General features: G+C 43.8%; 1 protein-coding gene across 1 annotated transcript in view; it reads left to right on the plus strand.

Moving 5' to 3' along the window:
* The window catches only part of LOC129696081 (oxidation resistance protein 1-like), a 147,361-nt gene that overhangs the window by 16,496 nt on the left and 115,136 nt on the right, over positions 1-15,729 (plus strand). The gene's annotated exons all lie outside the window — the stretch shown is intronic.

Consider the following 15,729-nt stretch of genomic DNA (forward strand, 5'->3'; position numbering starts at 1 on the left):
ATGTAACGAAAGCACTGTGAGAAATGGGGGCATCTTAAAAAAATGAAAACACAAGAATTAATCTGGAATATAACGAACATTTTTTTTAAAATCAAGTGAAAGTGGACGCCAAGGTAAAATGTGGGATACTTAAAGTTAGACCTGGCTGATGTTATCTTTCTAGATAAGGAAATGGCTTTGAGTGTATGCTAAGCACTGGATTTCATAAGTTAAGGATGCAAGGAAAGGCAAAATATAATTCCAAGGGAGGAAAATGCCACTTGCACATGTTCCAACAGCTAAACCATGAGAAGGTGCAGTGCCTGTGTCGATGCATCTGATTAATTTTATGGGCTGTGAAGGATAGTTTGGAGTTGAGTTGCACTTTTTGAGTCATCAATCAGATTTAGTGTTTCTTTTAAAATTGTAATGGAGGAAATAGTGAGACCAAAATTAAACAAATAATCAAGGACCATTTTGCTTTCCATTTTGCCAATTATATTTGTGGTTTTTTTTACAATTAGATGATTAAATGATTTTTCCACTGATGTGTATAAAATGATTGAAGGAATTCAATAAGGAGAAGGACATGGAGGATAGTAAATTAGTATGGGATATGCAAATATTCTGAGGCATGCAGCAATTAAGAAATGGTGATGTTGAGTTCATTAAAGAATATTAAGGTGAAAAAATACTCAAAGCCCGGTGGGATCTCTTCCAGGTCATTGAGAGAGGCAAGATAGGTGATTCTTGGGGCATTGAAAGGGATCATCACTAGCCACGGCCCCAGAGGAGGGTACAAGGGATAATCCAGCTAGGTGGCTGAGCCTGATATCAGTAGTAAGCAAGCTATTGGAGAGGATTCTTAGAGATAGATACAAGTCAAGTCAAGTCAAGTCAAGTTTATTTGTCACATACACATACGAGATGTGCAGTGAAATGAAAGTGGCAATGCTCGCGGACTTTTGTGCAAAAGACAAACAACAAAACAACCAAACAAATTATAAACACAATCATAACACACATATTCTTTTACATAATAAATAATAGAAGGAAAAACGTTCTGTAGAGTTAGTCCCTGGTGAGAAAGGCGTTTACAGTCAAAATGCTGGAGTAATTCAGCAGATCTTGCAGCATCTCTGGAGAAATGGGCAACTGATGTTTTGGGTCGGGACCCTTCTTCAGACTGATAGTAGTTGGCAGAGTAGGGAAAAGAACAGGAAACGACAATCAGGGCCGGCAACAAATGACCTCAGGCAAGGAGGTTCCTTGATAGGTCATTTACCGGATGGAGATGGATTGTGAGCCCAAGAGAGATACATAGTTGCGAACGGTCAAGTTGGTTAACAGACGTTTAATGGCGGAGGGGGAGAGGGAGGTGTTTTGGGTGGGAGGGGATGAGATCTTTCCTGATCTCTCGGTCTCCATCACAGGAGACGTCTATTATAAACCTCCAGACTCCCACAGTTATCCTGACTCCATTTTCTCCAGCCTTGCCTCTTGCAAGATACTATCCGCAACTTTCAATTTGTCCGTCTCTGCCGCATCTGCTCCCATGATGAGGTTTTCCATACGAGGACAAGATGTCCTCATTCTTTGATGTATGTGGTTTCCCCTTCACTGTCACAGATGGATCCCTGACCCACATCTCTTCAGTGTCCCGGAGTTCTTCTCTTGCTCCCCCTCTCCTGAGACACAACAAGGATAAAATTCCCCCTGTTCATCACCTTTCACCCCACCAGCCTCCGCATCCGACACATCATTCTCCGGCATTTCCATTACCTCCAAAGTGACCCCACAACTAGTCACATCTTCCCGTCTCCGCCCCTTTCCGCCTTCTGCAGAGAATTCCCTCTCCAGGTACTTTCCCCTGCAAGGGGATCCAGAGATCCCAGCAATCCTTCCAGGTGAGATGGGGGGGGGGGGGGGGGGGGGAGACCAAGCATAGGCCTGGCGACCGTTACAATGAACACTACATTCGGTCCACCAAGGCCCACTGGATCTCCCAGTTACTACTTTAACTTCACTTCCCATACTGACCTTTCTGTCCTGCGCATTCTCCATTGATGGAGGAGGCCACACGGAAATCGGATGAAGACAACCTTGGGTAGCTTGCAACCGAAAGGTGTGAACATTGAATTCTCCAATTTTAGGTAACTTCTACAAACACCTCTCCCCTCCACTAGAAGGAAGGAAGTAGCAGGACAGACAAAGGAGAGTCAGTGGATGTTGTTTACATGGATTTTCAGAAGCCCTTTGATAAAGTGCCGATTGTGAGGCTGCTAAACAAGATGCCAGCTCATGGTAGTAGAGGGAAGATACTAGCATGGATAGAACATTGGCTGAATGGCAGATGGCAAAGAGTCGGAATGAAGGGTGCCTTTTCTGATTGGCTGCCAGTGACTTGTGACTCATTGAAACTTACCGAATAATGAAAGGCCTGGATGGAGTGGGTGTGGAAAGGATGTATCCACTTGTGGGAGAGTCTAGGACAAGAGGACACAGCCTTGGAATAAAAGGAAGTACCTTTAGAAAAGAGACGAGGAGGAATTTGGAAAGGGCATGGTCTTGTGCTATACTGTTTGTATTTTAATTAATAGAAAGGAAGCAACTATTTAATCTGATGGTCCAGAAGAAGAAGACATTACCTTAACAATAAAGTTGCTTAGTTCTGCCATGATGTGAGGAAGTGTTTCTTCCCACAGTCTTATTCCAAAAAATTGGGTAGGTTAATGGATCATTACAGAACAAAGATTGATGCATGTTTCATGACCAGTTGTATTAATGATTTATCATTGAAGCTGAGGTAGAATTTTACATTTGTTTACTGGGCTTTCTTTTTAAATGTGTGTGCTCGATTTACCTGCTTAAGTTCCAATCTATTGATTTCAATTAGAAGTGGTACTTGTCAGTGAACAGTGAAATGTATTGACCTTGTAATTAGGCACTTGCAGACTTTCAGCTGCTTTCTATTCCTGGCGATGGATTGAAAAGCCATTCATTTCATGATTGCAGTTTGCTCTGGCGAGTGTCTGTTAAAAGAAGCTGTGCTGCTTGCTCTTCAGCATCTTATTAGCAAGTGGTTGCACTTCCTGGTGTGTGTTTCTAAATATATTCGCCTGAACAGCAAGAAATTGGCAAATAGGAAGTATGCGAGCACTAATTTGGTATGACATGTGTTCCGGAAACCCTTCAATGACTTTGTGATTGTAGTTGCTGTCAGCATGCATTTTGTTTCCAAATTATTATGTACAGAAATTGATGGTTCTGAAATGGAACAAGTTGTGACGTGTTATAAATTAATCTGAACATTTATTGTCCATCCTTTACGATCGTTTTTGCAATACGTGGTTTAATCATCGGTGCAAATGCTCTTTGGGCTGCAATGTAGACAAGAAGTGTCATTTTGTCTCAGTCTTGGACGATTGCATCCGTATTGAACAGCATTTGCACCTTCAGCTCTCTTTTACTTAAGTCACAAGGACAATTTCATCCACAAATTTCTCTATGGCTGTTATGGAGAGGAAACGGTTGCCCACCTCTTTTGCAGAGTGTGGATTCACAAAGAGATTCTGGAAGGGCCTGCAAGGGCTCCTGTCGCGGTTTATTCCGAACAACTCCGTCACTCTGATTTACGGACTGTTCCCAGGGACGAATTCAGAGACTGACATCAAGTGCTGCTGGAAGGTCATCAACTCGGTGGGGGGGATACATTTGTGATTTGGGGAAACTGTATTGTATGTATGCATAGCCTCCGAGAATGTCGGATGGAGTTTTGTAAGGATCATGTATTGTATATATTTATTTCTTGAATAAAGTCTATTTTGAAATAAATTTATATCAATGCCAAAGATCCCAGGGCAATTTGCAGGAGGACTGAAACAGAATTGCATGAAGATATTGGGGCAGACGTTTAAAGATTTGGTCAAGGAGGTAAGTTTTAATTAGTATATCTTAAGGGAGAGAAGAGAGGAAGTGAGGCAAAAGAATTTAACGATAGAAATCGAGAGCCTTTGCAGAGAAGGCAATGGAGGAGATGTTGCTGTTGATCGTGTGCTTGCAACCATACAAGCCCATATGGTCAGCAGAGGATTCTCTTCTTTTCCATCTACTAAAGTCAAGCGTCCTTGTTTTGGCCGACCCAATGTTGTTGCTTCATTCAATGAATAGCAATAGCTGTCAAAAAGATTTGGGTCAGATCTGGATATTTCAGCTGAGTACTTGTCGACGATCAAAGTTATTGAACATAACAGGTTGTAATCATCCTACTCACACTCTACCTCTGCCCCATCATACCATCTCTCCTGCATCGTAACATGCAGATAATTTAAACGTGCTTCCGTTTAGAGGATAGTTCAGAGTTGAGTTGCACTTTCTGAGTCATTAATAATGAGTAAAATACACCCATGCCATGTTTAATGGTAGCTCATATGCCATGTCATCCAGGGGCAAGGATGTAGAAACATAGAAAATAGGTGCAGGAGTAGGCCATTCGGCCCTTCGAGCCTACCCTTCATGGCTGATCATCCAACTCAGTATCCTGTACCTGCCTTCTCTCCATACCCCCTGATCCCTTTAGCCACAAGGGCCACATCTAACTCCGTCTTAAATATAGCCAATGAACTGGCCTCAACTACCTTCCGTGGCAGAGAATTCCAGAGATTCAACACTCTCTGTGTGAAAAAATGTTTTTCTCATCTCGATCCTAAAAGATTTCCCTCTTATCCTTAAACTGTGACCCCTTGTTCTGGACTTCCCCAAGCCAAGTCTATCCAGTCTTTCTTCATATGAAAGTCCTGACATCACAGGAATCAGTCTGGTGAACCTTCTCTGTACTCCCTCTATGGCAAGAATGTCTTTCCTCAGATTAGGAGACCAAAACTGCACGCAAAACTCCAGGTGTGGTCTCACCAAGACCCGGTACAACTGCAGTAGAACCTCCCTGCTCCTATACTCACATCCTTTTGCTATGAATGCTAACATACTATTCGCTTTCTTCACTGCCTGCTGCACCTGCATGCCTACTTTCAATGACTGGTGTACCATGCCACCCAGGTCTCGTTGCATCTCCCCTTTTCCTAATCGGCCACCATTCAGATAATAGTCTACTTTCCTGTTTTTGCCATCAGTGGATAACCTCACATTTATCCACATTATACTGCATCTGCCATGCATTTGCCCACTCACCCAGCCTATCCAAGTCACCTTGTAGCCTCGTAGCATCCTCCTCACAGCTAACACTGCCCCCCAACTTTGTGTCATCCGCAAACTTGGAGATGTTGAATTCAATTCCCTTGTCCAAATAATTAATATATATTGTAAATAGCTGGGGTCCCAGCATTGAGGCTTGCGGTACCCCACTAGTCACTGCCTGCCATTGTGAAAAGGACACGTTTACTCCTACTCTTTGCTTCCTGTCTGCCAGCCAGTTCTCTATCCACATCAATACTGAACCCCCAATAAGTATACCAGTTCTGTTCTGGAGGACTCCAAAGAGGAGACCGAATAATAGGAGACCTAATGAACATTCACAAAGAGGCCCATGGTGCCTTGTCCAGTTTTCGTAAAGGCCTGCATGCGATGCCCAGAGGCATGGGTGATGTTCCACTTAAATGTACATTGCTTTGTGTGGAGCCCAAAGCCTGTCTTTTACACCATGGAAGCGGTGAAGAGCTCTATGTCAATGTTCACAGATGAACAGTGAGAGGGGCACGTCTATTGCACAATTTTGATCTTGTTCAGATATATGTGTTTGACATGTTCATTTGTTTGGTTCTGGCTTTCATTATTCATGCAGAAGGATCGATGGATGGTTCTTGGAGAAATGGAGACTGTCTCACCAAGATTTGACTTTTTCTTTATTTATTATCAGCCAGCATATGTTGCTCATGCCTAATTGTCATTATTGATGGTACATCAACACCCAGCAGTGGTTTTACAGGGCAGCTGCAACATCATGAATGAGTGAGTACACAGGAAAATGGGGATATATCTCAACATGAGAATGTTGAGCATTTTGTACTCTACTTATCTCCCTAGCATTTACATATTATGAAGGAGAAGAACCTTTGCTGCTTTGCCATTTGTTACATGGTCTATTCTGCAGATATTTTGTTATTTGTAGGCCATAATGTTGATTCAGTTTACTCCTGAAGTGGCAGTGAAGTGGACTACATTTTTCTGGACAAGAAAGCACTTTACTGGGTCTTGGGAGCTGGAGAGAATATCCCAATAGTCAGAGACATGCCTTGTCACACAGAGAGTGGTGAATCTCTGGAATATCTGCCACAGAGGGTAGTTGAGGCCAGTTCGTTGGCTATATTTAAGAGGGAGTTAGATGTGGCCCTTGTGGCTAAGGGGATCAGGGGGTATGGAGAGAAGGCAGGTACGGGATACTGAGTTGGATGATCAGCCATGATCATATTGAATGGCGGTGCAGGCTCGAAGGGCCGAATGGCCTACTCCTGCACCTAATTTCTATTTCTATGTTTGTCCATGGTGAGATATTGCCATGAAATTAGATCAATGATGATCTCCAGCATGCTATCGTTTGGGGATCTGAGCAATAAACCAATAAAATCAATGTCAAAGGAAAATATAGATGTTTCCACTTGATGCTGTTGACAATTGCCAATTGTAACTGTGTGCCAGTACATTGTCATTTACCCTTCCACTTCCAAACGGTGGAAGTGGCCATGTATTCCGTATGTATTCTGAGTTTGAGGAGTGGAGTGTTGATCTGAAGCTCAGAGCTACTGACATAGCCAGATAGTAGATGTTGTATGGTCTGTTTCCTCATTCTCACCATCCTGTTTCATGATTGTTGAATTCAGGTGCATACAGCAGATGATATCAAGATCTGAGACCCACTTTAAACACAAAAGGAATTCTCTATAATGGTTCAGGCAGTGGTAGCACATTCCAAACTCTAAAGGCATGGATAACCTCATTTATCCACGTTATACTGCATCTGCCATGCATTTGCCCACTCACCCAGCCTATCCAAGTCACCTTGCAGCCTCCTAGCATCCTCCTCACAGCTAACACTGCCCCCCAGCTTTGTGTCATCCGCAAACTTGGAGATGTTGCATTCAATTCCCTCGTCCAAATCATTAATATATATATATAGTGGTACCCCACTAGTCACTGCCTGCCATTGTGAAAAAGACCCGTTTATTGCTACTCTTTGCTTCCTGTCTGCCAGCCAGTTCTCTATCCACATCAATACTGAACCCCCAATACTGTGTGCTTTAAGTTTGCATACTAAGCTCGTATGTGGGACCTTGTCGAAAGCCTTCTGAAAGTCCAGATATAACACATTCACTGGTTCTCCCTTATCCACTCTACTAGTTACATCCACGAAAAATTCTATAAGATTCGTCAGACATAATTTACCTTTCATGCTGACTTTGTCCAATGATTTCACCACTTTCCAAATGTGCTGCTATCCCATCTTTAATAACTGATTCTAGCAGTTTCCCCACTACCGATGTTAGACTAACTGGTATGTAATTCCCAGTTTTCTCTCTCCCTCCCTTTTTAAAAAGTGGGGTTACATTAGCTACCCTCCAATCCTCAGGAACTACTCCAGAATCTAGAGTTTTGAAAAATTATCAATAATGCATCCACTATTTCTACGGCTATTTCCTTAAGTACTCTGGGATGCAGCCTATCTGGCCCTGGGGATTTATCGGCCTTTAATCCATTCAATTTACCTAACACCACTTCCCGGCTAACCTGGATTTCACTCAGTTCTTCCATCTAATTTGACCCCCGGTCCCCAGCTATTTCCGGCAGATTATTTATGTCTTCCTTAGTAAAGACAGAACCAAAGTAGTTATTCAATTGGTCTGCCATGTCTTTGTTCCCCATGATCAATTCACCTGTTTCTGACTGCAAGGGACCTACATTTGTTATAACTAATATTTTTCTCTTCACATATCTATAAACACTTTTGCAGTCAGTTATTATGTTCCCTGCCATTTTCTTTCATAATCTATTTCCCTTTCCTAATTAAGCCTTTTGTCCTCCTCTGCTGGACTCTGAATTTCTCCCAGTCCTCTGGTTGGCTGCTTTTTCTAGCTAATTTGTATGCTTCATCTTTTGTTTTGATGCTATCCCTGATTTCCCTTGTTATCCACGGATGCAATACCTTCCCTGATTTATTCTTTTACAAACTGGGATGAACAATTGTTGTAGCTCATCCATGCAGTCTTTAAATGCCTTCCATTGCACATCCACCGTAAACCCTTTAAGAATCAATTGCCAGTCTATCTTGGCCAATTCACGTCTCATACCTTCAAAGTTACCTTTCTTTAAGTTCAGGACCCTTGTTTCTGAATTAACAATGTCACTCTCCATCCTAATGAAGAGCTCAACCATATTATGGTCACTCTTTCCCAAGGGGCCATGCGCAACAAGACTGCTAACTAACCCTTCCTCATTACTCACTAGTCTAGAATACCCTGCTCTCTCGTTGGTTCCTCTACATGTTGGTTTAGAAAACGATCCCGCATACATTCCAAGAAATCCTCTTCCTCAGCACCCTTGCCAATTTGATTCACCCAATCTATATGTAAATTGAAGTCGCCCATTATAACTGTTTTACCTTTGTTGCACGCATTTCTACTTTCCTGTTTGATGCCATCCCTAACTTCACTACTACTGTTAGGTGGCCTGTACACAACACCCACTAGCGTTTTCTGCCCCTTAGTGTTTCGCAGCTCTACCCATATCGATTCCACATCCTCCAAGCTAATGTCCTTCCTTTCTATTGCGTTAATCTCCTCTCTAACCAACAACGCTACCCCACCTCCTTTTCCTTTCTGTCTATCCCTCCTGAATATTGAATATCCCTAGATGTTTAGCTCCCAGCCTTGGTCACCCTGGAGCCATGTCTCCGTGATCCCAACTATATCATAGTCATTAATAGCTATCTGCACATTCAACTCATCCACCTTATTACGAATGCTCCTTGCATTGTGACACAAAGCCTTCAGGCTTGTTTTTACAACACTCTTACCCCTTATACAATTATGTTGAAAAGTGACCCTTTTTGATTTTTGCCCTGGATTAGTCTGCCTGCCACTTTTACTTTTCACCTTGCTACCTATTGCTTCTACCCTCATTCCACACCCGGAAGATGCTGGAGTTGATTATTAAAGGTGTTATTAAAAAGCAGCGCATTTGGAAATCATTGTTAGAATCGGTCAAATTCAGCGTGCATTTACAAAGGGGAAATCATGCTTGAATGACCTTTTGGAATTTTTTGAGTTTATAACTAGTAGCATGGATAAAGGAGAGCCAGTGGATGTAGTGTATCTGGACTTTCAAGAAGCCTTTGACAAGGTCCCACACGAGATTAGTGTGCAAAATTAGAGCACATGGTATTGCGGGTAGGGTATTGACATGGATAAAGAACTGGTTGGCAGACAGGAAGCAAAGAGTAGGAATTAACGGGTCATTTTCAGATTGGCAGGCAGTGACTAGTGAGGTGCCGCAAGGCTCGGTGCAGGGACCCCAGTTGTTTACCATATATATTAATGATTTAGATAAGGGAATTAAATGTAACATCTCTAAGTTTGAGGATGACACAAAGCTGGGTGGCAGTGTGAGCTGCGATGAGGACGCCAAGAGGTTGCAGGGTGACCTGGACAGGTTGAGTGAGTGGGCAGATGCGTGGCAGATGCAGTATAATGTAGATAAATGTGAGGTTATCCACTTTGGTGGCAAAAACAAGGGGGCAGATTATTATCTCAATGGGGTTAGGTTAGGTAAGGGGAGGTACAGCGAGACCTGGGTGTCCTTGTACATCGGTCGCTGAAAGTTGGCGTGCAGGTACAGCAGGCAGTGAAGAAAGCTAATGGAATGTTGGCCTTCATAACAAGAGGATTTCAGTATAGGAGTAGAGGTTCTTCTGTAGTTGTATAGGGCTCTGGTAAGACCACATCTGGAGTATTGCATACAGTTTTGGTCTCCTAATTTGAGGAAGGACATCCTTGTGATTGAGGCAGTGCAGCGTAGGTTCACGAGATTGATCCCTGGGATGGCAGGACTGACTTATGAGGAAAGATTGAAAAGACTAGGCTTGTATTCACTGGAGTTTAGGATGAGGGGGATCTTATTGAAACATATAAAATTATAAAATGACTGGACAAGCTGGATGCAGGAACATTGTTCCCAATGTTGGGCGAGTCCAGAACCAGGGACCACAGTCTTAGAATAAAGGGGAGGCCATTTAAGACTGAGGTGAGAAAAAACTTTTTCACCAGAGAGTTGTGAATTTGTGGAATTCCCTGCCACAGAGGGCAGTGGAGGCCAAATCACTGGATGGATTTAAGAGAGAGTTAGATAGAGCTCTAGGGGTTAGTGGAATCAAGGGATATGGGGAGAAGGCAGGCACGGGTTATTGATTGGGAATGATCAGCCATGATCACAATGAATGGCGGTGCTGGCTCGAAGGGCCAAATATCCTCCTCCTGCACCTATTTTCAATTTTTTTATGTATTGTGTGCAATTTTGGTCTCCTAATTTGAGGAAGGACATTATTGCTATTGAGGGAGTGCAGCGTAGGTTTTCCAGGTTAATTCCCAGGATGGCGGGACTGACGTATGATGAAGGAATGGGCCGACTGAGCTTGTATTCGTTGGAATTTACTAGGATGAGAGGTGATCTTATGGAAACATATAAAATTCTTAGAGGATTGGACAGGGTAGATGCGGGAAAAATGTTCCTGCTGTTGGGAGAGTCCAGAACCAGTGGTCACAGTTTAAGAGTAAGGGGTAGGCCATTTAGGACTGAAATGAGGAATAACGTTTTCACCCAGCGAGGTGTGAATGTGTGGAATTTCCTGCCACAGAAGGCAGTGGAGGCCAATTCACTGGATGTTTTCAAGAGAGAGTTAAATTTAGCTCTTCGGGCTAAGGGAATCAGGGGATTATGGGAAAACCCCAGAACGGGGGTACTGATTTCGGATGATCAGACATGATCATATTGAATAGCTCAAAGGGCTGAATGGCCTACTCCTGCATCTATTTTCTGTTTCTCTGCCATACTACTGCACTACCTCTACAATGCTGCAGGTGGCGCAAAATGACTCTCCCTAAATAGCAAGTCGCGGGTCAGAACGAGAGATGAGTTCCGATCCCACTATGGCAGGTATAGGGTTTAAATACAACTAACAGTAACGTAAGAAAGGCGTGGAATAGGCAGATATTTTGCTGAACACTTACTCTTGCTCTGCCAAGGCTTGTAGAAATGCCCAGTTATTAACTTCTTTCATTGCCAGTGTGAGATCACATGCAAACTGGAGGAACGGCACCTCATATTCCGTTTGAGCAGCTTACAACCCAAAGGCATGAAGATTTAATTCTCCAATTTTAGGTAACTAACCTACCACACCCTTTGCTTCTTCCCCCTCCCCCACCCCCCTCTCTTCCCTGTACCCCAGTTCCTGTACCCCAGTTTCAGTTCAGTATATTGTTACTTGCACTGAGGTGCAGTGAAAAACGTTTTCTTGCATGCTAACCAGTCAGCAGAAAGACAATACATGATTAAAATCGATCCTATAAAAGTGTATGTATACATGATAAGAACCAGACGTTTGTGCAAGGTAAAGCCAAAAAAGTCCAATCAAGGATAGTCCGATGGTCATCAAAGAAGTAGACAGTAGCTCAGCACTGCTCTCTGGTTGTGGTAGGATGATTCAGTTGCCCGAATCTGGCGATGTGTTTTTTCACATTTCCCCAATCAATAACCCGTGCCTGACTTCTCCCCATATCCCTTGATTCCACTTGTCCCTAGAGCTCTATCTAACTCTCTCTTAAATCCATCCAGTGATTTGGCCTCAACTGCCCTCTGTGGGCAGATAATTCCACAAATTCACAACTCTCTGGGTGAAAAGGTTTTTTCTCACCTCAGTCTTAAATGGCCTCCCCTTTATTCTAAGACTGTGGCCCCTGGTTCTGGACTCGCCCAACATTGGGAATTTTTTTTCCTGCATCTAGCTTGTGCAGTCCTTTTATCAATTTATATGTTTCTATAAGATACCCCCTCATCCTTCTAAACTCCAGTGGATACAAGCCTAGTCTTTTCAGTCTTTCCTCATATGACAGTCCCGCCATCCCAGGGATCAATCTCGTGAACCTACGCTGCAATGCCTCAATCACAAGGATGTCCTTCCTCAAATTAGGAGACGGAAACTGTACACAATACTCCAGATGTGGTCTCACCAGAGCCCTATACAATTGCAGAAGAACCTCTTTACTCCTATACTGAAATCCTCTTGTTATGAAGGCCAACATTCCATTAGCTTTCTTCACTGCCTGCTGTACCTGCACGCCAACTTTCAGTGACTTGTGTACAAGGACACCCAGGCCTCTCTGCACCTCCCCCTTACCTAACCTAACCCCATTGAGATCAAAATCTGCCCCCTTGGTTTTGCCGCCAAAGTGGACAACCTCACATTTATCTGTATTATACTGCATCTGCCACGCATCTGCCCACTTACTCAACTTGTCCAGGTCACCTTGGAACCTCCTAACATCATCTTCACAGTTCACACTGCCGCCCAGCTTTGGAGTCATCCGCAAACATGCTAGTGTTGCTCCTAATTTCCTCTTCCAAATCATTAATATATAAGGTAAACAGTTGCGGCCGCAACACCGAGCCTTGCGGCACTCCACTCGCCACTGCCTGCCATTCTGAAAAGGACCCGTTCACTCCTACTCTTTGCAAAGTCATTATAGAAGGCACTGTTCATACCGCTGGGGTGCAAACTGCCCAAGCGAAATATGAGGTGCTGCTCCTCCAATTTATGGTGTTCCTCACTCTGGCCATGTAGGAGGGCCAGGACAGAAAGGTCAGATTCGGAATGGGAGGGGGAGTTGAAGTGCTGAGCCACCGGGAGCTCAGGTTGGTTATTGCAATCCGAGCGATCAGAGTGAGGACCACCGTAAAATGGAGGAGCAGCACCTAATCTTTCGCTTGTGCAGTTTGCACCCCAGCAGTATGAACATTGACTTCTCTAATTTCAGGTAGTCCCTGCTTTCTCCTCCCCTTCTCAGCTCTCCCTCAGCCCACTGGCTCCACCTCTTCCTTTCTTCTTCCCCCCCCCCCCCCCCCCCCCCCCCCCCCCCCCCCCCCCCCCCCCCCCCCCCACCCCCACATCACCCACCCTCACATCTGAAGAAAGGTTTTGACCTGAAACGTTGCCTATTTCCTTAGCTCCATAGATGCTGCCTCACCCGCTGAGTTTCTCCGGTGTACTTTCTTGCTTGTCGCTTCAATATGGGTAGTCTAGGAGAAGTTGTTGGTGATATTGGCTCCTGAGGAATTTGAAGTATTCAACCATCTCTACTTTGGCACCTTCAATGCAAGCTGGGGTATGTGCAGCGCTTTGCATCCTGAAGTCATTCACTATCTCCTTTGTCTTAAGGTTGTTGTCTCGACACCACGACACGAGGTTCTCAATTCCTTCCTGTAGAGGGGTCCCTTCCTCCATCTGGACCTCTCTAAACCCCTGTAAAGCCCCTTATCCTCCTTTAAACGCCTCTAAACCAATCTGAAAGTGTTTGAATGCCTCTAAACCCGTCTGTACCCATATAAACCTCTCTAAACACCTCTAAAACCCTCTCAGCCCCACTAAACCCTTCTAAGCACATCTGAACACCTCTAAAACCATCTAAACTCAAACCCCCCTAAACCACTCTGCACCCCTCTAAACCCTGCTTTAATCCCCATCTATAAGCATCTAAATCCCTCCGAACATCTTCTAACGCCTCTAAACTCCTCTGATGCCCTGTAAACCCCTATAAACCTCTCTGAACCTCTCGAACACCCTATCTCATCATATAACCATATAACCATATAACAATTACAGCACGGAAACAGGCCATCTCGACCCTTCTAGTCCGTGCCGAACACGTATTCTCCCCTAGTCCCATATAGCTGCGCTCAGACCATAACCCTCCATACCTTTCCCGTCCATATAACTATCCAATTTATTTTTAAATAATAAAAACGAACCTGCCTCCACCACCTTCACTGGAAGCTCATTCCACACAGCCACCACTCTCTGAGTAAAGAAGTTCCCCCTCATGTTACCCCTAAACTTCAGTCCCTTAATTCTCAAGTCATGTCCCCTTGTTTGAATCTTCCCTACTCTCAGTGGGAAAAGCTTATCCACATCAACTCTGTCTATCCCTCTCATCATTTTAAAGACCTCTATCAAGTCCCCCCTTAACCTTCTGCGCTCCAGAGAATAAAGACCTAACTTATTCAACCTATCTCTGTAACTTAGTTGTTGAAACCCAGGCAACATTCTAGTAAATCTCCTCTGTACTCTCTCTATTTTGTTGACATCCTTCCTATAATTGGCCGACCAAAATTGTACACCATACTCCAAAATTGGCCTCACCAATGCCTTGTACAATTTTAACATTACATCCCAACTTCTATACTCAGTGCTCTGATTTATAAAGGCCAGCACACCAAAAGCTTTCTTTACCACCCTATCTACATGAGATTCCACTTTCAGGGAACTGTGCACAGTTATTCCCAGATCCCTCTGTTCACCTGCATTCTTCAATTCCCTACCATTTACCATGTACGTCCTATTTTGATTTGTCCTGCCAAGATGTAGCACCTCACACTTATCAGCATTAAACTCCATCTGCCATCTTTCAGCCCACTCTTCCAACTGGCATAAATCTCTCTGTAGACTTTGAAAATCTACTTCATTATCCACAACACCACCTATCTTAGTATCATCTGCATACTTACTAATCCAATTTACCACACCATCATCCAGATCATTGATGTACATGACAAACAACAGTGGACCCAACACAGATCCCTGTGGCACCCCACTAGTCACTGGCCTCCAATTATTATTTGTCATCATTATTTGATAACCGGCCCACAATGGAGCCCCCATCTGGATGAGCACCCATTTTTCCTATTTCCCCATACCTGTCATCTCCTTACTCAGGCTTCCAGATCACTCTGATTCTCTCCTTCTCTCATCACCTTTTCATCTTTGGCCTTTATCCAGCAATCTTCCAGTCAAACCCTCCCTTACCTGTATCCAGGTTTTGTTCCACCCCCACCTCGTCCAGCTTTCTCCCCGACTCAAAAGTCACCTATCGATGTTCTTCAGAAAAGCTGCCCAACCCACTGAGTTTCTACAGCACTTTGTGTCTTTTTAGGAATAGGCCATTTGGCTCCTTGAGCCTACTCCATCCAACAAGTTAATGGCTGATGTTCCAATTTCACAGCATTTTCTCGTTCTAACCCTTGTACTGTAGCAGTGAATGTGTAAAAATCTATCAATCTCTTATGAATGGATTCAGTAACGGGTTTCTCTCACAGCAACATCTAGGTTGAGATACATCAAGGCAGCATTTCTTTCAGAGCATTAATTTTGTATTCTAACATATAACATATAACAATTACAGCACGGAAACAGACCATCTCGGCCCTACAAGTCCGTGCCGAACAACTTTTTTTCCCTTAGTCCCACCTGCCTGCACTCATACCATAACCATATGCCTATCCAATTTATTTTTAAATGATACCAACGAACCTGCCTCCACCACTTCCACTGGAAGCTCATTCCACACCGCTACCACTCTCTGAGTAAAGAAGTTCCCCCTCATGTTACCCCTAAACTTCTGTCCCTTAATTGTGTATATTCAATGGTACACAAAAAATGCTGGAGAAACTCAGCGGGTGCTTAGCCTGTCCTTAACA

The sequence above is a fragment of the Leucoraja erinacea genome, chromosome 4 (genome assembly GCF_028641065.1).
Source record: "Leucoraja erinacea ecotype New England chromosome 4, Leri_hhj_1, whole genome shotgun sequence".
Lineage (NCBI taxonomy): Eukaryota > Metazoa > Chordata > Chondrichthyes > Rajiformes > Rajidae > Leucoraja > Leucoraja erinaceus.